The sequence below is a fragment of the Saccopteryx bilineata genome, chromosome 2 (genome assembly GCF_036850765.1).
Source record: "Saccopteryx bilineata isolate mSacBil1 chromosome 2, mSacBil1_pri_phased_curated, whole genome shotgun sequence".
NCBI classification, from domain to species: Eukaryota; Metazoa; Chordata; class Mammalia; order Chiroptera; family Emballonuridae; genus Saccopteryx; species Saccopteryx bilineata.
In genome coordinates this window covers 169197516-169223870 of record NC_089491.1, presented here as the reverse complement: position 1 = coordinate 169223870, position 26355 = coordinate 169197516, and the positions used below count along the sequence as shown (strand labels likewise).

The window sequence follows — 26355 nt, the reverse complement described above, 5'->3', positions numbered from 1 at the left end:
CTCTGGAGGAGTTGAAAGGAGTTAGGTCAGGGCTGTTTGGCAGCTGGCTTGAACCTAGTTTTGTGGTAAGAATTCTCCTTTTTCCGCCTCAGGTTTATCCGTATAAATTTTTGAGAAACTCAGGCCACAGTACTTAGTTTGCCTTCCAGGTGATGGGAAAGCGACAGTTCCTTGGAGGATCTAAGGCCAACGGAGGTAGGGTTCCTTTTTTTTGCATCATGGGACTTGTAGTCTTCATCAGCTTAAGCTAGTTCTAATAGGTCATAGATGATTTTCCAGAAATAGCAGCGCTTTAAGACCTGACAATCGATTCTTAGAGTGGAAGGAGAGAATACTGCACTGCAGCCTATTTGTCCTACGGAATTCACAGGTTTTTGTGGGCAGAGAACTGAAATTCTTTAGTGCTTGTTTGTTTTCCAATGGAGGGGGCAGTTTTATCTCAAGTGATCCAGCATTGGGCTTGTTAGACTTGCACATCTGAAGACCTGTAAAATTTTCAGGAAAATCATTCTTTGATAGTCAAATACCAAAATTCAGGCCAGTCAACAGGTCTGTTTATCATTAGAAGTGTGCAGTTTGATATAAAATTCATCTCATGGTTTCCAAGGCTTTGTAATATTCCCAACTCTTTTTATCTCTCTTCTCCTCCCACAGCCAAGGCTCCATAGGAACAAAGTTGGTCCCGGTGCTGAGGACTGCTCCATGGTCTCCACCTCAGGTGCTAGAATGGCTCTCATGACTGATTCTTTTTTATGTTTTCTAGTTCTGTTTATCTGTTTCCTATTTCTTTATTGAATTTCTCACTGAAATTATCAAGGAAGTCTACATCTGTTAGATTGCTTGTCTCCATTTTGTTTTAAGTTCTTTTCTAAGAGTTTTGTTTTGTTCTTTCATTTGGGACATGTTTCTTTGTCTCCTCATTTTGACAGCCTATTTGTATTGATGTCTATGTATTAGGTAGACCAGCTATGTCTCCTGGGCTTGGCCTTATATAGTAGGTATTCTTTAGGGTCCAGTAGCATAGCTTCCCAGATCACCTGTGGTGGTCACTCTAGATGCACATCCATCCCCTGTGTGGGCTGTATACGCCCTTCTGTTGTAGTTGGGCCCTGATTTCCAATAACAATGACAAGGATTTGCCCCTAGGCCAGTCAGCTCCAGGACTGGCTGTGACCACTGTAGAGGATCAGATGTGTAGGAGCTGACTTCATAGAGCAGGACTTACTTCAGTGGGGCTCTGGTGCTTGCCAAGTCCACCGCTTGACAATGTCACTTGTAGAGGAGGACTGGTGGTGGTGCTTGAAAGTAGTCTGAAGCTATCCACTGGGATTGCTGGCTCTGGGGCTTTATGGGAGGTCTAGATCAAGGTCAGCTGCTGTCTGTGTTCTGCCTGGGACAACTGGCATGAGCTACAAAACAATCTTCAGATGGCCACTACTTGTGTATAAGCCCTTTGAGAGGTACGCCTGGGACTCCAGCAGCCTTATATCTCATTCAGCCGCAATCCCCACTGGTTTTTATAATTGGAAGTTGTGGGGACTTCTCTTCCCAGCACTGTATCCCTGAGCTGGGGAACCTGTGTGGGCCTGGGACCCTTGCTCCTTAGAGGGGACCAGTGAAGCTGAGATATCCCTCCTGATATTTATTCACCACATGTGGGTGTGAGATCACCTGTTCTGATCTTTGCCCCTCCTACCAGTCTCAGTGTAGCTTCTTTATATTCTTAGTTGTGTGATTCAGAAGTTCAGCTAGATTTCAGGTGGTTTTGAATAATGGTTGATCTATAGTTTAGTTGTAAGATGTGTTTGTGGGAGGGTTCAAGCAATACCTACCCACCATCTTGACTAGAACCGAAAACACATTGTTGACAATTTCTAATAGAGGGAGCACATTGAATTCTTTTTAAGTAACCTGTTAACAAATTTTGCTGTTATAACACAAGGTAGCTGCAGACAAACTTATGATATATGTAGTTATCCTTCTTTAGAAGCTTGTAATCGATCAAATATCCCATTTTTGTTTTGATGGCAGGTGGTTAGTATAGTATGATCTGATGTTAGATTCTCTCTTCAGTCTGAAGGTAAAATTATTCCTCAGTCAATGACTGTGAACTTGCCCTCTCTCTTAAAGAGAAGGTATAGTGACGATCCTTAATCTTGAAATGATTTAAAACTATTCTGTTAGCTGGGCATACAAACTATACACTACGTACAGTGATTGGAAAAAGGTTTACAGTTGTTTGTATGGAAAAATATATAATACAAGAATAAACTGTTTCATGTACTTACAACTGTAAACCTACTCTTACCCACCTCTGTAGAATATGTAAACTTTATAGAATGTATTTAATGGAGAAACAACTGTGCAATAACCTACTACTGTGAAAGGCTTTCAGGTTGAAAGAAATATTTCTTAAATGTTCTGTTTCTCCTTAACCCCCACCCTCCAAGAGAAAAAAAAGTAACACTTGAAATTTCCCACTTTAGGTAATAAGTCTATTGAAATGTTTCTCTTGTATAGGAGCAAGACCCTGGAGCATTTGGAGAAGAGTTTGCTGCAATTTCCCATTCTGCATTAGGATTAGATCAGTGCTTTTCTTTCTTTTCTTTTTTTTTATACATAAATTTTTATTAATTTTAATGGGGTGACATCAATAAATCAGGGTACATATATTCAAAGAAAACATGTCCAGGTTATCTTGTTATTCAATTCTGTTACATAACCATCACTCAAAGTCAGATTGTCCTCCGTCACCTTCTATCTAGTTTTCTTTGTGCCCCTCCCCCTTCCCCTCTCCCTTCTCCCCTCCCCCCATAACCACCACACTCTTGTCCATGTCTCTTAGTCTTGTTTTTATGTCCCACCAATGTATGAAGTCATACAGTTCTTGTTTTTTTCTGATTTACTTATTTACTCTGTATAATGTTATCAACATCCCACCATTTTGTTGTGATGATCTGATGTCATCATTTCTTATGGCTGAGTAGTATTCCATAGTGTATATGTGCCATCTTCTTTATCCGGTCATATATATATATATGACCGGATATATATATTTTTTTAAAATATATATATTTTTTTATATATTTATATATATATAAATATTTATATATATAAAAATATTTATATATATATAAATATATATATATATATTTTACTGTCATTAAAGCCTTTAAGCAAACTCTTGGCCAATACAACAAGAATCCATAAAAGAGTAGTGTCCTTAACATGTTCACCAAGTTCAAGTTGGCACCAACACCATGCCAAATCCCTGTGAATGCAACCCAACCCCAGTTCAGTCTGTTAGGAGCTGTCACAAGGAGCAAGAGTCCAGAAAAAGTCCACATCCAGGAAAAGTCCGCATGGCACTGGAATTGTTGTCACAATTCTATACTTTGCAGCTCATGTCTAAATTCCAATGACTGCTGCTTCTAGCTGGTAATGATTCAGGTAGACTGGAAAAGCCATCTGCAGCTTGTGTGGAGATGTAGCTTCTGTTCTCCTCTGCCTGGAGAGATGAGACCAGGGTGCTTTTCCCTAGAGCTCTGCAACTGTGGCGTGGTAAAGAGAACCTTGGGATACACTAAGCTGGGTGGCAAAGGTAAATTCACAATAGAAGTTGGCAAAAGGGGGAGAGAGAGCTCTAAATTAGGAGTAGATCCCAGCCTGAAATATGAGTGGGGCATTGAGGTAGGAGGAATAAAGGAAACACTATATATTGAACAAAGCAGCAGAAAATAGGACTATCAACACCCACAACAGAGATCTTTGAGGGAAGAATAAAAACCCTGACTATTCAGGCAAGATATAGTTATGTGGCCCTTGTGCAAATGAGATCAGTTTACCTGCTTCTTGGAATAAATACCCTAGGCTCACCCACAGTGTTGTAGATGGGGCCGACAGCCCTGGGCACCTTCAGCCTTCAGTGGCAAACCCCAGCTTTCTGGGCAAGGTTAGGTCATAGGTGGCTGGAGCAGGGCTGGAAGAGACTGAACCCTCCCTTAGAGGAGCGAGGGGGAAACCTACCTTCCAGTGTCCCTTCTTCCTCACAGCAAAGGCATGTAAGCCTGGCAGGCTTTAGCTCAATGACCTTCCTTTTCACTATTGAAGCAGGACTCAGATGGATTCATATGAGACTTCTTTGGGGTGTTGGAGCCTTTAAGGGCATATCCTAAAATCTGGTAATTCACCTGATCTCTATTGGGCTTTTTCTGCCTCTTGGTACCTTAAAGGCCATGCTCAGAAGATCTCGCTGAGGGGTTTGAGGATCCCCATCCGCCTATATAAACCTTTTCCGTATATCTGGAGCTATTTGGAAAAAGACAAAACAGTGTTATTAGCTGGATCAAATAAAAGAAGGTAGAAGTTTGCAGGAGAAGATTTGGCGTCTCCTGTTCATCAGCATTCAAAAGAAATTTAAAAATTTTTTAAGTAAAAAGCATGATATGGTAGACCCGTAGGAGTTCCAGGATATGACTCCCCCTTTAAATTTTTTTTTAATTGACCTTAAAATATTTGCTGGGTACTCTTTAATAATACCTTGACTTTAAAGATTGTAAGCGGCCCTGGCCGGTTGGCTCAGTGGTAGAGCGTCGGCCTGGCGTGCGGGAGACCCGGGTTCGATTCCCGGCCAGGGCACATAGGAGAAGTGCCCATTTGCTTCTCCATCCCCACCCCCTCCTTCCTCTCTGTCTCTCTCTTCCCCTCCCGCAGCCAAGGCTCCATTGGAGCAGGGATGGCCTGGGTGCTGGGGATGGCTCCTTGGCCTCTGCCCCAGACACTAGAGTGGCTCTGGTCGCGGCAGAGCAACGCCCCGGAGGGGCAGAGCATCGCCCCCTGGTGGGCAGAACGTCGCCCCTGGTGGGTGTGCCAGGTGGATCCCAGTCGGGCGCATGCGGGAGTCTGTCTGACTGTCTCTCCCCGTTTCCAGCTTCAGAAAAATACAAAAAAAAGAAAAAAAAAGTTAAAAAAAAAAAAGATTGTAAGAGATACCCATAATTCAAAAGGTTTGACAAAATACAGTAAATGCTTTTGTTACATATGCAGGAGCATTGTCAATTTAACCAGTTTAGGAAATCCAATAATAGAAAAATGCATACAGACAATGAGCTATAACATGCTTAGCAGCCTCTCCTGTTCTGACAGAGGTTACTATAAATCCAGAATAGGTATCCACTGTAACGTGGACATAGGACTGTTTGCCAAATGAAGGTGTATGAGTAACATCCATTTGCCAAAGTTGTCCTGTCAGGAATCCTTGAGGGTTAACTCCAAATGAAGGGACAGATTGTAGTATAGGACCCCTTGGACAGGATTTACCAATCTGCCGTGCTACTTCCTAAGAAAGTTGAAACTCTTTACACAGGGCTGCAGCGTTCTGGTGATGAATAGTATGAGACTGAATTGCTCGATCTGTCATGGTTGCTCCAAATAATTTTCTTTTGGGTAGCTTGATCAACAAGGGCATTCCCTTGTGCTACAGGGAGCATGGAGTGAGCTCGAGTATGTCCTATAAAACATGGAGCTCTATGTTGACATACAAGTCTTCGAAGAAGGAGGAACTGCTGAAATAGTTCATCAGCAGTTGTCCCTAAGACAGCAGTCTTTATAGTGGAAACAACCATAAGTAAATATTTGCTGTCTGTATATAGATTAAAGGAGGAATATGGCGAATGCTGAAAAGCCATGATAATGGCATATATTTCTAGTCTTTGAGCTGATTTTAAGTTGACTGTTTCAGTATAAAGTTGTCCATTGATTTGCAAAAGCGATTTGCCATTTAGTGGAAGTTTCCCAGAGCCATTGTTGATCCTTTGAAAAAAGGAACTATATGGCCTGACCTGTGGTGGCACAGTGGCTAAAGCGTCGACCTGGAAATGCTGAGGTTGCCGGTTTGAAACCCTGGGCTTGCCTAGTCAAGGCACATATGGGAGTTGATGCTTCCAGCTTCTCCCCCCTGTCTCTCTCTCTCTCTCTCTCTCTCTCTCTCGCTCTCTGTCTCTCTCTCTCTCCTCTCTAAAATGAATAAATAAAATAAAAATTAAAAAAAAGAAAAAAAAGGAACAATAATTTTGAGGCTCAAAATCTATAAGCTGTAAGGGTCGCCTATGCCCCTTGATAATCAAGGAGGCGACATGATCAAAATATGAAAGTGTATTCCAAGGGCTATTAGATGGTTCAATGTGCCCAATTGTAGCTGCTCTTCTACCAGTCGAGCAGCTGCCCTAAGTTTCTCCTGAGAAAAAGGATATTGGTCTACTCATACAGGATTATCTGATTTCCAAGTAATTGGTTCTGCACAATGCATTATTGGGGTAGCAGGAGCTACCAAGGCCCCTATGCTAAAAATTGATATCCTAATCCACACCTTCTGGTATTGGGTGCCATTTCTATGGGGGTGAGAATTCCTCACTCTTCTTTCCCTAGTCCCTTGGTGGGCAAAAATCCCCGATCAAGCATCTGAATACTGACTAAACCATTAGGACTGACAAGCAACGTTCCCGTGTTTTTCAAAACATCTCTACCCCACAAATTAACTGGCCATCCAGGGAGCGCATAAGGCTTAAAAAAATCCAGAATGACCTACTTAATCTTCCCAATGTAGAAAACTAGACCTTTGTTGAGGGGATTTACTCTGCCCTATACCTTGTAATTCTGTGGCTGCTGCATGAGTGGGCCAGGAAGGAGGCCAATGTAGCTTAGCAATAACAGATACATCAGCTCCAGTATCTAAAAGTCCTTTAAATCTATGCCCTTGTATTGTTAGTTCCATTTCAGGGCGTTCCTGACCTTTTTTTTTTTTTTAAATCCAATTGGCAAAGTCAGAAGAGCCAAATCACCAATTTTCTTGATGTGAAAATGCACATCCCCCTTTTGCAGGATGTGGCCTGAGAAGCAGAATTAGATCCTTATACTATTCTTCTAACTGCCTGAATTAGCCCTGAGACAAATTCTTTTTTTTATTATTAATTTTAATGGGGTGACATTGATAAATCAGGGTATATATGTTCAGAGAAAACAGCTCTAGGTTATTTTGACATTTGATTATGCTGCATTCCCATCACCCAAAGTCTAATTGTCTTTTGTCACCTTCTAACTGGTTTTCTTTGTACTGCTCCCCTCCCCCATTCCCCTCCCTCTCCTCCCCCCCACCCCGTAACCCCCACACTCTTGTCCATGTCTCTGAGTCTCATTTTTATGTCCCACCTATATATGGAATCATATAGTCCTTAGTTTTTTTCTGATTTACTTATTTCGCTCAGTATAATGTTATCAAGGTTCATCCATGTTGTTGTAAATGATCTGATGTTATCATTTCTTATGACTGAGTAGTATTCCATAGTATATATGTACCAATGCTTTTTTTTTTTTTTTTTTGTATTTATGTACAATTGTATTTTCATCTTTCTTCCCACATCAACTCTCTGCTCCTCTTAGAAGTTCTTCATTGGAAGAATGTTATTTTAACTTGGACAACATAATGTAAAGAATTGTTAACTAGGTAGATAGTTGTTAACTAGATACCTGAAAAGTAACAAGGGGACATCTAGTGTATCAAGGAGACAGCTGCAGTGGGAAATAGCTTCCATCACTAAGGGTGAGATAACAAAGAAAAAAATGCTATGTCACTAAAATTTAGAAATTTAGAATCACTGAAACTCAGACCACATGGGTGAGGGGAATGCTTCCTTCTCAGCTGGCGTTGACATCTCTGGTCTTCGAGAGAAGATCTCATGAGGCTGGGACTCAGATCTCTGCAGAGGAGATACTGGCCGGCTGGTGTGGCTGTCTCTGCGTTAAGCACATGAGCTGACTTGGCAGTGTTGGAGAAGCTGCTAACTGACATCTCAACAATAAAAGCCCGGGACCTGATGCCTTCTCTGGCAGTTTCTACTAAACATTTAAAAGACAGTTAATACCAATCCTTCTCAAATTCTTCTAACATTCATGAGAGGAGGGGACATTCCCAAACTCATTTTATGAGACCAGCATTAGCGTCATACCAGAGCCAGAGAAGGATGCTACAAGAAGAGAAAATTATAGGCAAATATTCATGATAAACATAAATGCAAAAGCCCTCAGCAAAGATTAGCAGACCAAGTCCAACAGCTTATTAGAAGAATCATATACCACATGAAGCGGGATTTATCTGAAATGCATATGCAAATCCATAAATATGATAAACCACATTAACAAAATGAATGGAAAAATCATATAAACATCTCAATTGACATAGAAAAAGCATTTAGCAAAATTTAATATCCTTTCATGATAAAAACTCAACAAATGATGGAAAAATATAGCCAGGAAAAAGAAATAAAAGTCATTCAAATCAGAAAGGATGATGTAAAAATGTCTCTGTTTGTGGATGACATGATCTTATATACAGAAAACCCTAAAGAATACACCCAAAAACTATTAGAATTAAAAAATGAATTGGATAAAGTTGTATTATACAAAATCAACATATAAAAATCAGTTGCATTGCTGTATACTAACAACAAACTATCCAAAAAATATATAAAGAAAACCATTCCATTAACAATAGCATCAGAAAAGCTAAGTCAAGTCACACAGACAGAGGAAGACAAATTGCATGTTATTTTTTTTTTTTCCTTTTTTCTTTTTTTCTTTTTGAAGCTGGAAACAGGGAGACAGTCAGACAGACTCCTGCATGCGCCCGACCGGGATCCACCCGGCACGCCCACCATGGGGCGACGCTCTGCCCACCAGGGGGCAATGCTCTGCCCATCCTGGGCATTGCCATGTTGTGACCAGAGCCACTCTAGCGCCTGAGGCAGAGGCCACAGAGCCATCCCCAGCACCCGGGCCATCTTTGCTCCAATGGAGCCTTGGCTGTGGGAGGGGAAGAGAGAGACAGAGAGGAAGGCGCGGCGGAGGGGTGGAGAAGCAAATGGGCACTTCTCCTATGTGCCCTGGCCGGGATTCGAACCCGGGTCCTCCGCACGCTAGGCCGACGCTCTACCACTGAGCCAACTGGCCAGGGCCTGTACCAATGCTTTTTAATCCACTTGTCCTCTGACGGACACTTGGGATGTTTCCAGATCTTCACTATTGTGAACAATGCTGCCATAAACATGGGGGTGCATTTCTTCTTTTCATACAGTGTTATGGTGTTCTTGGGGTATATTCCTAACAGTGGGATAGCTGGGTCAAAAGGCAGTTCAATTTTTAATTTTTTGAGGAATCTCCATACTGTTTTCTACAGTGGCTGCACCAGTCTGCATTTCCACCAGCAGTGCAGGAGGGTTCTCTTTTCTCCACATCCTAGCCAGCACTTATTCTGTGTTGTTTAGTTGATGAGCGCCATTCTGACTGGTGTGAGGTGATATCTCATCGTGGTTTTAATTTGCATTTCTCTAATGATTAGTGATGTTGAGCATTTCTTCATATGCCTATTGGCCATCGGTATGTCCTCTTTGGAGAAGTGTCTATTTATTTCTTTTGCCCATTTTTTGATTGGATTGTTTGTCTTCCGGGTATTAACTTTTACAATTTCTTTATAAATTTTGGTTATTAACCCCTTATCAGACGCATTGTGAAATATATTCTCCCTTTGTGTAGTTTGTCTTTTTATTCTGTTCTTATTGTCTTTAGCTGTGCAGAAGCTTTTTAGTTTGATATAGTCCCATTTGTTTATCCTGTCTTTTATTTCACTTGCCTGTGGAGATAAATCGGCAAATATATTGCTGCGAGAAATGTCAGAGAGCTTACTGCCTATGTTTTCTTCTAAGATGCTTATGGTTTCACGGCTTACAATTTAAGTCTTTTATCCATTTTGAGTTGATTTTTGTGAATGGTGTAAGTTGGTGGTCTAGTTTCATTTTTTTGCAGGTAGCTTTCCAATTTTCCCAACACCATTTATTAAAGAGGCTGTCTTTACTCCAATGTATGCTCTTACCTCCTTTGTCAAATATCAGTTGTTCATAAAGGTGTGGGTTTATTTCTGGGTTATCAGTTCTGTTCCATTGATCTATATGCCTGTTCTTATGTCAGTACCAGGCTGTTTTGAGTACAATGGCCTTATAGTATAACTTGATATCCGGAAGTGTGGTACCTCCCACTTTATTCTTCCTTTTCAGGATTGCTGAGGCTATTCGTGTTCTCTTTTGGTTCTATATAAATTTTTGGAATATGTGTTCTATATCTTTGAAGTAAGTCATTGGCATTTTAATTGGTTTTGCATTGAATTTATAAATTGCTTTGGGTAATATAGACATTTTAATGATGTTTATTCTTCCTAACCATGAGCACAGTATATACTTCCACTTGTTTGTATCTTCCCTGATTTCTTTTATCAATGTTTTATAATTTTTCGAGTACAAATCTTTAATCTTCCTGGTTAAATTTACTCCTAGGTACTTTATTTTTTTTGGTTGCAATGGTAAAGCAGATTGATTCCTTAATTTCTCTTTCTGTTTGTGTATAAAAATGCCTCTGATTTCTGAGTATTAATTTTATACCCTGCCACCTTGCTGAATTCATTTATCAGGTCTAGTAGTTTTTTGACTGCGACTTTAGGGTTTTCTATATACAATATCATATTATCTGCAAATAATCATAGTTTTACTTCTTTTCCAATTTGGATGCCTTTTATTTCTTTTTCTTGTCTGATTGCTGTGGCTAGGACTTCCAGAACTATGTTGAATAAGAGTAGTGAAAGGGGGCAGCCCTGTCTTATTCCTGATCTGAAGGGGATTGCTTTTAATTTTTGCCCATTGAGTATGATGTTGGCTGTGGGTTTGTCATAGATGGCCTTTATCATGTTGAAGTATGTTCCCTGTATCCCCACTTTGCTGAGAGTTTTGATCATGAATGGGTGCTGGATTTTATCAAATGCTTTTTCTGCATCTATTGAAATTATCATGTGGTTTTCTCCTTCCTTTTGTTTATGTGATGAATCATATTGATTGATTTGCAAATATTGTACCAGCCTTTCCTCCCAAGAATAAATCCCACTTGATCCTGGTGTATGATTTTTTTCATATATTGCTGGATCAGGTTTGCTAATATTTTGTTGAGGATTTTAGCATCTAAATTTATCAAGGATATTGGCCTATAATTTTCTTTCTTTGTGTTGTCTTTGCCTGGTTTTGGAATCAGAATTATGCTTGCCTCATAAAAGGAGCTTGGAAGTCTTCCTTCCTCTTGAATTTTTTGAAATAGCTTGAGAAGGATAGGAATTAGTTCTTCTTTGAATAGTTGGTAGAATTCACTTGTGAAGCCATCAGGCCCAGGACTTTTCTTTTTTGGGAGCTTTTTGATAACTGTTTCAATCTCGTTGGTTATAATTGGTCTGTTTAGGTTTTCTGATTCTTCCAGATTAATTTTTAGAAGATTATATGTTTCAAGGAATTTGTCCATTTCATCTAGGTTGTCTAGTTTTTTGGTGTACAGTTCTTCATAGTATTTTCTTACAATATTTTGTATTTCTGTTGTGTCAGTTGTTATTTCTCCACTCTCATTTCTAATTTTATTTATTTGAGTTCTTTCTATTTTTTTCTTGGTGAGACTGCTTAAAGGTTCATCGATCTTGTTTACCTTTTCAAAGAACCAGCTCCTGGTTTCATTGATCCTCTGTATTGTTTCTTTTGCCTCTATGTCATTTATTTCTGCTCTGATCTTTATTATTTCCTTCCTTCTACTAGCTCTGGGCTTTACTTGCTGTTCTTTTTCTAGTTCTTTTAGATGTAGGGTCAAGTTGTTTATTTGAGCTTTTTCTAGCTTCTTGATGTATGCCTGTAATGCTATGAACTTCCCTCTCAAGACTGCTTTTGCTGTGTCCCATAAATTTTGAGTTGATGTATGCTCATTATCGTTTGTTTCTAGGAATTTTAAAATTTCTTCTTTGATCTCATTGTTTACCCATTCGTTATTTAATAATGTGCTATTTAGTTTCCAAGTGTTTGAGTATTTTTCAGTTTTTCTGTTGTGGTTGATTTCTGGTTTCATGCCATTGTGATCAGAGAAAGTGCTCAATATGATTTCAATCTTCTTAAATTTATTGAGACCGCTTTTGTGCCCTATCGTGGTCTATCCTAGAGAATGTACCATGAGCACTTGAAAAGAATGTATATTCTGCTGCTTTAGGGTGAAAGGTTCTGAAGATATCTATTAAATTGAGTTGATCTAGTGTTTCCAATAAGTCTGCTGTTTCTTTGTTAATTTTCTTTCTTGAGGATCTATCTAGTGATGTTAGTGTGGTATTGAAACCCCCTACTATTATAGTATTGCTGTTGATCACGCCCTTTAAATCCATCAAAGTCTGCTTTATATATTTAGGTGCTCCTATATTAGGTACATAGATATTTATAATGGTTATATCTTCCTGTTGGATTGCTCCCTTTATCATTATATAGTGACCTTCTTTATCTCTTACTATAGTCTTTGTTTTAAAGTCCATTTTGTCTGATATAAGTATTGCTACCCCAGCTTTTTTTTCATTTCCATTTGCGTGAAATATTTTTTTCCATCCTTTTATCTTCTGTCTATGTGCATCTTTTTTTTTTAAGGTGTGTCTCTTGTAGATAGCATATGTGTGGGTCCTATTTTCTTATCCACGCAGCTACCCTATGTCTTTTGATCGGATCATTTAATCCATTTACATTTAAGGTTATTATTGATATGTAATTGTTTATTGCCATTTTATTCTTTAAAACTGTATTCCTCTTTTGCTATATTCTTTTTCTGCTTTGATCTGTTTACAACAGGCCCCTTAGCATTTCTTGCAACCTTGGTTTAGTTGTAGTGAATTCCTTGAGTTTTTTTTTTTGTCTGGAAAGCTTTTTATTTCTCCTTCAATTTTAAATGATAGCCTTGCTGGATAAAGTAGTCTTGGTTGTAGGCTCTTGTTCTGCATTACTTTGAATATTTCTTGCCATTCCCTTCTGACCTCAAGTGTTTCTGTTGAGAAGTCGGAAGTCATCTTTATGAGGGCTTCTTTTTAGGTGATAGTCTTTTTTTGTCTAGCAGTTTTTAATATTTTCTCTTTATCACTTAGCTTTGGTATTTTAATTATAATGTGTCTTGGTGTTGATTTCTTTGGGTTTCTCTTTAATGGAGTTCTCTGTGCTTCCTGAACATGTGAGATGTTTTGCTGCCTTAATTGAGGGAAGTTTTCAGCTATGATATGCTTGAACAAAGTCTCTATCCCTTGTTCTTTCTCTTCTTCAGGAACCCCTATGATGTGGATGTTATTTCTCTTCATGTTGTCACAGAGCTCTTTTGGAGTTTCCTCAGACTTTTTGAGTCTCTTTTCTTTTTTCTGCTCTGCTTCAGATTAGTGGTTTTCAAAGTGTGCTCCAGGGTGCACTGGTACACTGTAGAAGATTTTCAGGTGTGCCCTATGGTATTTCAGATAAATATGTGCCTGTTGGGAACCAAAAAACCAACAGGGTTTTTGGAGTTTAGATTTTTGGGGGACAGAGGTGTGGGGAATTGGCTGTAAGCTGACAGTCTGCCCAACTCCCCACCTCACTTGCCTGATTAGATTGCAAAAGGCTGTTAAGCTGTGGTGCTGGACTGTTTACACTACCCCCCATGTTCCCCAGAAAGACTGGAGACAAGTTTATTTTATCCTTTGTTTGGTGTAAAGTTAAGATGATATGTATGGTGGGGGTTTTCAGCACTCAACACAATTAAGGGTAAAAAGAGAGGAATTCTTCAATGAATTGGTAAGGAAATGAGAGTTTGCCTTTCAAATATATGCCCAAACATTGAAGAAATCGCTAGGACACATCAGGCTCATGTTTCTCATAAACACAAGTATAAAAAAACACATTCTCACTGGGACCTGCCAAATTTACTAAATCTTACTAAGAATGTATCTATATATGTATATAAAAAGAGAACATTTTTGTCGTTTTTATTTTTTAACCCCTCTTTTTTACAAATTCTAAAAACCATAACAAACAAATGTAACATAAAACTGTTTTTTAATGTCAGAATAAATTGTCATATTTATTTTGTTTAATTACCATAAAAACACTCTTGGACTTTATATATTTTTTTCTTTAATATTTGACTTAGTTATTATAACATATTTCTCAGAAATTTGTATTTAGTGCACCTACAATTATTTGTAGGATTGTAAATGCGCCCCAACTTTAAAAAGTTTAAGAACCACTGGGTTAGATATTTACTTCTACCTTACTTATATACCCTCTTCTACCATTCTCATGTCAATGGAAATGCAATGTCTGAGGATTGATGCATGAGTAAATTACACTTAATAATTGTTCTAGGCCCTGGCCGGTTGGCTCAGGGGTAGAGCATCGGCCTGGAGTGCAGGGGACCCAGGTTCGATTCCCGGCCAGGGCACATAGGAGAAGGGCCCATTTGCTTCTCCACCCCCACCCCCTCCTTCCTCTCTGTCTCTCTCTTCCCCTCCCGCAGCCAAGGCTCCATTGGAGCAGGGATGGCCTGGGCACTGGGGATGGCTCTTTGGCCTCTGCCCCAGGTGCTAGAGTGGCTCTGGTCGCGGCAGAGCGACTCCCCAGAGGGGCAGAGCGTCGCCCCCTGGTAGGCAGAGCGTTGCCCCTGGTGGGTGTCCCGGGTGGATCCCGGTCGGGCGCATGTAGGAGTCTGTCTGACTGTCTCTCCCCGTTTCCAGCTTCAGAAAAAAAAAAAAAAAAAGATTAAAAAAAAATAATAATAATTGTTCTAGTCCTGGGTTTTCTGCTACATAGATCCTAGAAACCTAGGTTCTCCTACTAAGCGAAGTATTTTAAGGATAAATAAGTATGCAAATTAGTTTTTTCCCCACTGACCATGACTAGAAATAGTTTACAGATTTAAAGAATTTAGTTAAGAAAACACTTTCAATCACTTAACAAAATCAAAGGTTGTGTCCTGCTGTGTAAATAGTGTGAAATATAGAAAAAGAATGCAACATGGTCCCTGCTTATAGAAACCTGGGAAGGTCACAACTAACACATTTAAAAAGAAACTGAGTATAATATAGAACATTATATATTTATGCTCTGATTATATGGCATAGCCTATAAAAATTCAGTGAAAGGCAGAGTCAATGTAAAATGAAATGGACCGCTTTGTGAAGGAGATGGGATTGATGCTGAATCCGTAAAGGCTGTTTAGAATGCAAAAAAGCACAACAAAGCTAAAGACAATTTGATTGCTTGGCACGGTTTTGTCCTTAGCTTTAATGTCCATTTATCTACTGTTCAGAGAAGACAACTGATTCCAGCTGCTTTACTTGATGATAAGATTTTATTCTTAAAAAGCTCTTTTTGTACCCTAAACCTTTTATCTTTTTGGTTTTCTTGGTGAACTTGACATGATTGAGCAAGACTTTAGTAACTTATGCAAAGACATGAATTTGATTAAACTAAGGGTTTTTCACCCTAAAAATCTAGATTTACAACAGATCCTAAGACCCATGACATTGACAGAGCCAGCTTTAATGATTGCTCTGGTACTTGAAGAGGTAAGTACTAGAATTTTATATCAACATGATATAGTTGTGCACAGCAGTTTACCTTAGTGCCATTTGATACTTACAACCAGTCCAGGCTTGCTGTATTATCTTGTTTTTCTTACATAATTTTTATTCTTTTATTTGAAAATAATGTATTTATGTGTTTATTTTAATGTACATAAGATATACTTCAGGTTCAGTAAATATCAAGAAAATTAAAATATATGCTTCTCATTGGTAGGATTCAAATAATTTAACAACTGGTTCTCTGCGCTCATGACCGTTTTAAGTATAAAAAAACATATACCGAAAGGTAGTTTATTATTTTATATATTTAATACTTAAATAGGAACAATAAAAGAGGTACATAGAACTAGATTATGTTATGAGTTTTAAAATATCAATGAAAAAATATTAAACTTATTAAATAATTTCTGACAAAAACAATAAAATTGTTACTTAAGATATTTTCGTATTGCTTTTTTTTTGGTGACAGAGACAGAGAGAGTTAGAGAGACAGACAGGGACAGACAGGGAGGGAGAGAGATGAGAAGAAATCACTTCTTTGCGTGGCTCCTTAGTTCTTCATTGATTGCTTTCTCATATGTGCCTTGATTGGGGCGCTACAGCAGATCAAATGACCCCTTGCTTGAGCCAGGGACCTTGGACTCAAGTTGGTAACCTTGGGGTCTCGAACCTGGGTCCTCTGTGGCCCAGTCCAATGCTCTATTCACTGCGCCACCGCCTGGTCAGGCTTGTATTGCTTCTTTTTATTTTATTTTATTTTATTTTATTTATTTTTTTATTTATTTATTTTTTACAGAGACAGAGAGTGAGTCAGAGAGAGGGATAGACAGAAACAGACAGGAACGGAGAGAGATGAGAAGCATTAATCATTAGTTTTTCATTGCGCATTGCAACACCTTAGTTGTTCATTGGTTGCTTTCTCATATGTGCCTTGACCGCAGGCCTTCAGCAGACCAAGTAGCCCCTTGTTGGACCCAGTGACCTTGGGTTCAAGCTGGTAGGCTTTTGCTCAAACCAGATGAGCCCGTGCTCAAGCTGGCGATTTCAGGGTCTTGAACCTGGGTCCTCTGCATCCTAGTCCGACACTATCCACTGCACCACTGCCTGGTCAGCTGTATTGCTTCTTGATTGGTGTCCTCACTTGCAATTTTTTCACCTATGGACAGAATGAACATCACTACGGGCACTTAGAATATGCTGTTGCGCAGATGAATGTTAAAAAGGAGTAAGGAATGTAAATTTGTGATTTCCACATTGGCTGGCTGCCCAGGTGCCCACCTTAGAGAGAACTCTGATTACAAGTCCCATTTAAAAAAACCGTTTTGCCAAGCTCAACAAAAAATTAGGTATTGGTTCTGCCGAACCGGTGTGAACTGGCTGAATCCCACCACTGTTGGTTCTGCTATTTGGAGATTCTGAAATCCATCTCAAGATAATTTGCACAAGTAAGATATTGACTCCTAAATATATGCCACATTAAAAAGACTAGAGGTAAATTACTCTGTTCACCTATGTCAATGTAACAGCAAAAAAATCTGTTCAGAGAACATCAGTTGCCTCATTAGCCTTTTTGAAAACAAAACAAATCTCATTTCAAATTTATTTTTCAGGTAGCTGTCTTACCCATACTTTAGTCACAAAGGGAGGGATAATGTGACAGTAATCTGAGAGGACTGGGGGTGAATGCAGGAGAACAGGCTGGAAGGGTGTCATGAGGATGCACTAACAGCATGTCTGTGCAAACTTTCAGGACTAGATATCAGAATTCCCAAAGGCAGAAAAGTACTTTCAAGGCTGCCTGTTTATTGTGTCAAATTTCACTAGCAATGATGAATTTGTCACAGTTACACAAAAACTGAAATTGAGTCCTTATGGGATTTTTCAAAGCAACTACTTCCTGTATTTCTCAATTGTTCTTGAATTTACAGCAGATCTACCTAAAGATACATACATACTAACATGCACAAATAAAATATAGGTCTACTCTATATACACACACATGTGTATATATATGTATATACATACACATACATATATATGTATATAAATATGAAACATATATATATAATTATATATAAAACATAAATAAGACCAAACCTGTATTAGTGAAAACTCAAAAAAGTTTTAAAATAAGTTCATGAGTATTTCATATTTTACATTTTTTAAATAACCATATCACAATTGCCATTGAGCTAAAATGCCACAAAGTAAGTACACATGGTCAGTAATGGAATAGATCTACATTGTACTGAGACTTAATATTTTGAAATATAGCAAACCCAATTAGGCTTTTTAGAAAATATTATCAACAGGGTACATTAAAATTCCATAATCTAGACATGAAATGTATTTTCTGATGGATCATGTTTCACAGAAATTCTCTACTGCATAATCATGTTAGAGTTGCCTCGTACTTGGTGTTAATGCTAAATAAATGGGATTCCACATCCAGAGAGCCAAATATATTTTTGTTAAAGATGGCGCTGCCCACGTGGGAGCCATCTCCCAGGTGATATTAATGTGTGTTGGGGGTGGGCTGTGAGCAGGCAAGAGCCTTGTAGCCTGGGGCTTGGTTTTAGGACTAAGCCTTTCCCACCCTTTTCGATGTGGGGTGATCCCAACATGTCTCTGATAGGTGACTTTGTATTAGAGACTTCCCTATTTTGTATATTGGATTAAAGGTTTTGATTTCTACACTATAAAATGGGGGCAGAACGGGAGCTTGCTCTCTTGGTTCCTGGGATTATTAGCATTAAAGGAGAGAGCAGAGAGGAGAAGAGAGAGAGGCCACGTGGAGGAGGCCAGGAGAAGCAGCCAAGATGGTGGAGTGTTGAGGGAGAAGCCAGTTTGTGCAGGGGGGGGGGGGGAGGAGATGGGGAACAGAGGTGAATAAATCTGGTGAGCTAGAAACCTTTGATTCTAGGAAACTTGGATAAGTCAGTAGCTTTGTGAGCACTGAATGAGTGGGTTTTGGAGCCCCGTGTGTGTTTTTACTTGCCTGCCGGGTGCAGGCTAGGATTAAGGATGATGGTCCATCAGTTTTGGGCTCTGTTGTTTCTTTACCGACTGTCCAAATCCAATGTGAACCTGCATGGGCCAGGCTGCTGTGATAGTGGCTGTGGCCACTGGCTTTACAACCAACATTGATGAAATGAGGTACAGTGCCTTTCAGAATCTGGAGTGCAGTACTTAATAACAGTAGTGACAAATGTCGTTTTACATATCAAAGACACTCACAAATATTTTAGTGTCTACCCCCCTCATTCCTTTGTCTAGAGGTATATGTTACTCTCAAAACTCCAGGAAGGGAGGAAGAGTTAAAATCAGTGTAGGATATGTAAATATTGTCTCTTATTGAAAGAGAAAGGAAGTTCTTCAGATAACCTTTATTCTTTCAGAGGACTATAGATAAACTATGACTAGATGACCCAGTTGTTCTTGTAAGCCAGGAAGCACCCGCATTCTTCTCTATCCATTCTCTAAAGAAAAGAGGGGACAAGAAGCCTGACTTTTCCTCTTTAAAATGGCGTTGCCAATACTAAGTGTTAAGTCTAATCCGATGGGACTCAAAACATTGAAGACACGAACAAAATCTGTCGATTCCACACGGAAGCTTTATTGTCTAGCTTGGCCAAGCGGCGGCAACTCCGACAGAAATTTGAGGGAGAGTGTGCCAGCCCTTTGTTCTACCTAGTTTTTATAGTTTTGCAAGCGGGAAGTACAGAAGCAAAAATTGCAGTAGGTGCCCTTTACCATTATTGGTTATAGTCATATGCCCTTTAACATGATAGGACCATGTTCAATTTGCAAGCCATACATTATTTTGGAGAAAACAAAATTTATAAGTCAAACAATGATAGAAAGATGTCTCTTTACATATTAAAAGACATTTCTATATTTTCTAATGTTTATCCATCATCTCTTTGTCCAGAGTCACACATATTAACTCCATGCATTCACATGGGAGAGGTAGTTTTTGTGAGGACAAATGCCCGCAAATGGCTCATTACTATAAGAAAAGGTTTGTTTTGGCTTTTCTCTTCCTGCACCTGGCTAACCATTCACCCCTTTCCCCACAGGCGTGGTGGAATGTCAGGAATCCATGTTTTCCTCCCTTCGCATTTACAATACAATGCCAAGGGCCTCCTGGTTTTAAGCCAATTACACAGTACAGAGATCATTCACAAAATTTCTCTGCACACCTTAACCCAAATTAATAAAATGTTCTTTAAGCCTCTTAAAATATTAATATTGATTCTGTAGCTTTTGGTACTTTACAACACCTGCAGCTGAGGTGGCGCAGTGGCTCCTCAGGGCTCCTCACTAAGTTTCACAGTTCTTTAGCACCTTATCACACAGGTGGGGTGCTGCTGTTGTTAGCTATTTAATCCAAGCTGACCTCCAAGCTTCGATACCATTTCTGTTTGGGAAACATGAATATTTGGGGGCAGTGTGACGCATCATGCGGTTATGAGACAGTGGGTCTGAGCTGGACACAATGCAATGAAGCACTCACACCCCGAGTCCCGTTTCTCTCCTGCGGCTCAGGTGACTGACAGGACCAGGGAGGGTGCTCGGGCACGTCTGAGAGGTTGTGGCTCACACATCGGACCCGTGTGTGTGTGTGTGTGTGTGTGTGTGTGTGTGTGTGTGTTTTACATAAACAGACTCGGTCCAAACCCAGGAATGCTAATGAAGCAAAAGCACAGCAGGGGTTGAGCCTTCTCAGGTTCATGGGATTTGGGGAGTGTGTAGTTTCAGGAACTAATTTAAAAAGGGAAACACTTTTTTTGGAATAATGGCCAATTATAATTGCCGAAGTTGCCACTTCTTTTCCACACTGAGGGGTGGAGGAGGGGCTGGGGGAGAGGGAAGGGAAGGGGTGGGTCTCTGTGAGTTGAGAGAGGAAGGTCTGGGTGTGTCCTGGACCAGGGGCCTGCGATCCTCACCTTGGCGCTTAGGGTGGCCATCCCACCAGGCACTCGTGCCACGTGGAGTCGTGAAGCACAGCCACGCAGACACCGAGTGCAGTCCAGTCAGTGTGCAGTGCAGATGCAGTTTCTGTTTCTTCGTTGTTGTTTTTTTAAATCATGATATGAGTTTACCTATGCTGGCCTGCACGGGCAGTGACCCGCATGCGGACATCAGAGGGACCCTGTACCAGGTGCTGTGGCGTTTCTGGACCTCCAGCAAACACAGAGAGAGGCCGGGGTGAGCAGGCCGCAGTGCGGTGACTTCACTGGGTGCCCGGGATTTAAACTGCAGAGCAATAAAGCCAAACAGCACCGCAGAGCCCCACGTTTCATAAGACAAATACCGCCCTTTGCATCCGTGTCCCTTGCCCTGCGCTCACGGTGGGGAGAGATGGAAACATTTTAGTGACCCCCCCTAGGACCTCTAAAGGCTATTTCTGAGTCTGAATCTTGCTATTTGATTTAATCATTTATTATATTAATATTCAAAGGGGTTGAATCTCATTAGCTACTGCAAAGATGTTAGTGCATCTGAAATAAATACCTAGTTAACGCTTTTGAAGAGAAGGCTTGGAAGACTTGGGTCTGTGTGCTAATAAAACAGTTCATTTGCAGGTTTTTCTGCACAAATCAGCAGTTTGAGTCTTTTCTCTCTCAAGAAAATAAAAACAAGAAATGAATATACCACAAGGTTCCACCAGCTTGCAGGCAGCCTCAGAACAAGGGACTTGTTCCCTGTGCCCGCGCAGGCATCACAGGCCTTGACCAGTAGCCAGGACTCGATAACACATTAGTACGATCAACTGTTTTAATCCACTGACCATGACATTTAATATCTTCCTGTTCAAAGGAGTAGCAGAGATATCCTCTTGGAAATATACTTTTGAGTACAACATGCTAATGTTAACGTGATGGTCTCGTTATTTTCTGTCCGCATCCCAACCTCGTTCTCTCTCTCTCTCTCTCAATTCCCAGTGCAAAATAAAAACCATTGATTTTCACATCCACAGACAATAACACCGGCCACTTGCAGAAATTCGACCACACCGTTTGGAGATACTGCGCACATCAAAAAGCCATGTGCACACCAGAAGGGTGCGGGCTCCCGACCCCATGTCCACACGGGTCTGCAGGGGGGGGTAGGTGGGGGTAGAGGCCGCGGTTGAACACGGAGGCCACCCCTGGTGTCGGGCATTGGCTGCATGAAGATGGATTGTGCTGCGGGTGTAATATATACAAATGGAGGAGATAAATACTGTGCTAAATGTACACATTGCGTTAGGTGCAGTGAAGGCATTAGGTGGTAAATGCAGAAGTTACAGTTTGAGAAACCGGGACTTACACGCCGCTATCTTTCTAGAGTCCACTGGGTTGGCAATCACTCCCTTTTAAAAAAATTTTCTGATATTACTGAAATGGTGTGCCTACTAATATCCAATTATCTGCTTCACCATTTTCTCCCCACTCCCCCTCCCCCCCGCCAGGATTGCTAAAAACAGGTTACGGATGGTCCTGAGCCAGTGGCCAGGAGACTGTCCCTTCCACAGACGGGGCTGAGTGAGCTCCCCCAGCTGACCTCCACATAACCTTTAAATTGACCTCAAACCAGTTTATTTCCTTCTTCTCGCAGGCTGGATGGCCATCCCAGGGGAGGGGACCCCTCTTTTCCTGGGTGGATAATTACATTGTGGCTGAAACTTGTTCTCAACTGCCTGGTGCTCAGCGTCTTTCCTTGTTGTGTCAACATGTCTCACTCGCTCACACGTGGCCTGCGTGTTGCTATCCCAGAGGCATGTTCTCTCTCACCCCTAACCCCCCACCACACAGCCCTGTGCGCCCATGGGCACACCTCCTTGTACCCAGTTCTGGCGGCCGTGGGCGCTGTGCACGCAGTCTGTGGGGATAACGGTGATGTGAGGCTCTGTCCTGGGGAGCCTTCCTCTGGCGTGGCCATTGCCAACTGTTGCATTTTATTCTGGCGTATTGACGCAGAGTCGCCATGGGGACATGCACAGGACCAGCGCCTGCATCCTGCTTGGCACTGTGCATGCCTGTCAACCTGGGATTAATAGCTTTCCATCTTCCCCACAGGGAGGTCCCTGGACAGGGCAGCGAGCTGCCGATCTGAGGGCAATGCTGTGGGCATCGGGTGCCACTTTCTCCAAAAACCTGATGGAAATGTCAGCCGTGAGGTAAAAGAGTTCTCACTTAAGTCACGGGGTCACAGAGAGGCCACAGGGCCTGGGCTGGGGACCCAGGGTGATGAGGGAGTACACGGGCTTATCCTCAGACCTCGGGCCCAGAGAACCACATCATTGGCCTCAAAAAGTTCAAAGATGTCCCCAGGGGTCAAGATACCTCACGGTGGCCAGTCCAGAAAGTTCTCTGTGGGATGTCCTGCACTTCCCACGGAGCCTTTCTCGGGTCAACAATGTCAGACCCAGTCAGGTGAATGGGAGACAAGAATGTGGGCTAGGGCCTCATCGTTCAGGCCCAGGGGCAGAGGAAGATGGTGAGGTTAGGAGGTGCCTGGGCTCCCTGCAGTGCTGATGGACAGGGGAGGAAGTGACCCTTGATTCCCCTTCAGGGTCAGAGAGGAGCAAAGTTTCCACCCACTCGCACATTGGGTCAGAAGGGAGGTTGAGCATTTACTCTGCTGCCAGTGGGGCTAACTTATTGTGGGGTGGGGGTCCCTGGGGCAGCACATGGGCTCCAGCACGGCCCTCCCGCCACGGCCCCCCCAGAAGCTCTCGTCTGAAGCAGCCTTCCCCCGCTCTCCAGGTCAGCCCAGGACTGTCCCATATTTCGGGAACATGAGTAGACATGTTTGTTTCCCCTTCCCGGCACCAAATGCAAGCCCCTGAAAGAAGGGGTCGGGACTGTCACCTGACTTCACAAAGTGAAGAGTCAGGGCCGCTGGTTACATAGCTGCTGAGACTTTCAGGGCAGTGGGTGAGTCCGAGCATTACACCAGGGAGGGGCCCCTCTGAGCAGGGGTCCCGGGCGACAACACAGGTCGGGTCCCTGAAGCCACCTAGGAGGGGCCTGCCCAGCCGGAGAGTCCACTGCTCACAGAGCAGTACCTGGACACAGCAGGGGCTCTATGCACGCGGGGGAGGGGTGTCCCTGCCACTCCCATCCTGGGCACCCTGCTTTCCTCTTACAGAGAAGCCTGGTCCAGGCTTCACAAGTCACAAAACAGGGCACACAGGAGCAGTAGCAGGTCTGCCATCACTGGTGTCTGCCAGGGAGGTAGAGCATGTCTACTGCACACGCATAGCACGAGTGAACGAGTGAGCAAGGTTACAAATGAGGGAAGGACGGTAGGAATAACCAAAGCACTGGGGTGCAGAGGGGGAGAGGTTACTTCTCCTGTGGGAACTTGGACTCTGAGGAAAATTGTGTTTGGAACAGCATGTAAATGGAGCAGAATGGAAGAGCCCCACCCCACCCCACCTCTGAGCTCAGACAGAGGTGTGGAGTCCAGTGTGTTCTGAGAGCAGTGGGAAGGCCAGGGGGCACATTCTGCACCACACCAGCCCTCAGAACTCCACCTGGAGGTGTACCCGACAGTCGCCCAGCAGCCAGTGGGTCCAAGGCGGGGTGGTCAGTGGTGCGCTCCTGCAGGCAGCCACGTGCCCTGCTCGTCTTAGATCCCAGAATGAGCTGTGAGTTGGGCAACCGTGTGGGGTTTGGAGGTGCGGGGTGCCTTGGCCTGTCTGGGAGGCTGGGCGAGGGAAGGTGGTTGGGTAAGTAGGAGCTGAGGGAACCAGAGTGGTGAGTTTGGGCATCTCTGAACTTTCCGGAGGCCCACTGGGTGGGAGCTGTGAAGCCTGATCCAGTTCAGGTGGTGGTGGTGGTGGTGTGGCCTAGAACCCACTAGAGGTGTGCTCTCATCTACCGAGAGGTAGTTCTGGAAAAGCCTCGCAGTTCTGTTATATTCTTGATCATCTTGGGGTGAGGGCAGGTGAGGCTTTGCTTCGTTCTTGGATTTACCTCTACAGGTGCCGCTGAATGTGAATGCCGCGGACTATCCGGCATGCAGCACTGGCTGCCAGAGGCCCCTCCCTGCCCATTCCCTGGACGTGGTCTGCTACTCCTCGAGCTGCACTCCCTTAGGCCAGCCCTGGGGGTGCCAGGGAAGCAGGGAAGCTGGCCTGTGGGTCCCAGGAAAGCAGGGCTAGACCCTGGCAGAGGGCACAGTCTTTCTTGGCCCCAGGATGGCATTGCGTTATCTGGGGTTTCGGGTGCCGTGCAGCTGGTTGAGATGGCTCGACAGCCCTCGGCCTCTGCCACCTCACCGTTCACTTCTCATCGGGCAGGGGTGACGATGGTGCCTGTCGTGTGTGGAAGATTCTAAGATGGTCTCAGGACAGTGGACACAGTGACTGTGACCGGACAGGCCCAGCGCCCTGGGACGGATGGCCATGACAGGACGACAGGACGCATAGCACAGGGGTGAAGAGTTTTGAGGCGGGCTGCAGGGTGGAGCTTGGGGTGTGTCAGCAGGAAAGTCTTCACAAGCATCCGTATATCTGGGTCCAGGGACGGGTGCCATGTCTGGGCCAGCGAGTCTGTGCCTGGTTCTCCTGGTCTCTGGTCCAGCATGGGTCAGCAACCCAGTCCCGAGGATGTCCTTCCAACCTCAATACTGCTTCTCTCCCCGAGGATGGTCAAGGAAAAGCCATATTTGGGGGGAATATTTGATGTGGATAGGGGAAGCCATGAGATGGAGCTTGGGGCCAGAGGCGGGCACTGGAAGAGCTGCCCTTGGGGCCAAAGTCTTTGACCCAAGGGGGATCAGCTCCAATCTGTCCGGGTCTCTGTGGTCAGATTCTTCACATCAGGTTCATGATCACAGCCTGTCTCCTTGCCCCTCCTCTCCCCCAGACTCCATGAGGCTCTCGGTGAGAGGGGGGCAGGGGATGGCAGAGGGCGTCTCTTCAGCTGCATCTGCCTTAGGGCAGCGGTGATTAACTCGCTCACGCAAGCCTCCGTCCCCCTGCCCGCAGCCCCGGAAGGCTAAACGGAAGGGTCTAACCAGCGAGTGCGGAAGAAACACGCACACCCCACCGCCGCCTCCTTGGAGCAGCCGTGGGGAGGCTGTGTGTCTGTGTCCATTATTTGGACGTGCGTTTGAATGTTGTGATCAGCGATTCAGGGCACATTATTCATCAGGAAGACATTTGCTTGGTAGACATGTGAGGAGCTGTCTGCCTCTTCAATCTCACTGACAGGGCAAAAATGCTGATTTATAGTAAATCATTAAAATCTGCTTATTATGGTGCGGTGTGTTCCTCTCTCCACTCCAAGCCTGAAACTTGATCTGCATCGTGTCTCCTACAATTTCATACCAGACCAAGCAGTTATTTAAACAAGTGAGGAGGGAACCTTAATCTTTATTAGTGCATATGAAAGGGCATTTTGTTTAAAGAAGACTAATTAAGAATGCAGAGTTTTCTAGCTCCATTTGGGGGGCGGGGAGAAAACACCACCAAGATTTAGAATGTCCTGAAACAATGCTTGGGAACAAGATCTGGTACATATTTGAAATCGCTGTAAAAATATTTGTTCACATATTGCCAAAATGATCAGGGAGGCAGCGGCAGGGGCAGAGGAGGGTGTGTGTGTGTGTGTGTGTGTGTGTGTGTGCATGTGCTGGTGGCCTCTGCATGTGACCCAGAGGGCAGCCATGCGGTCTCTCTCTCTCTCTCCATACGTGAATGAATGCCCAACTCCAATGTTGTGATAACGGTCACATCGCCTTTAAAAAATCATTCGGGAAATTTTGTTCTTTCAAAGGGAGAGATTCAAGATTGGGGTCAGACACATGATATGAAGCATTGTGGCTTGCTGGGTAAACAAAGAAATAATACAAAAGAGGTCTATATTTTATAT

At 42.8% G+C, this 26355-nt stretch overlaps 1 long non-coding RNA gene across 1 annotated transcript; it reads left to right on the top strand.

Annotated features, from left to right (window-relative positions):
* On the top strand, nt 1-25727 carry LOC136323033 (uncharacterized). The gene is made up of 5 exons (XR_010728902.1): nt 1-195; nt 655-718; nt 22549-22649; nt 24780-24915; nt 25470-25727. It is a non-coding gene; the product is annotated as an uncharacterized lncRNA (long non-coding RNA).
* The last annotated feature ends 628 nt before the right edge of the window (nt 25728-26355 follow it).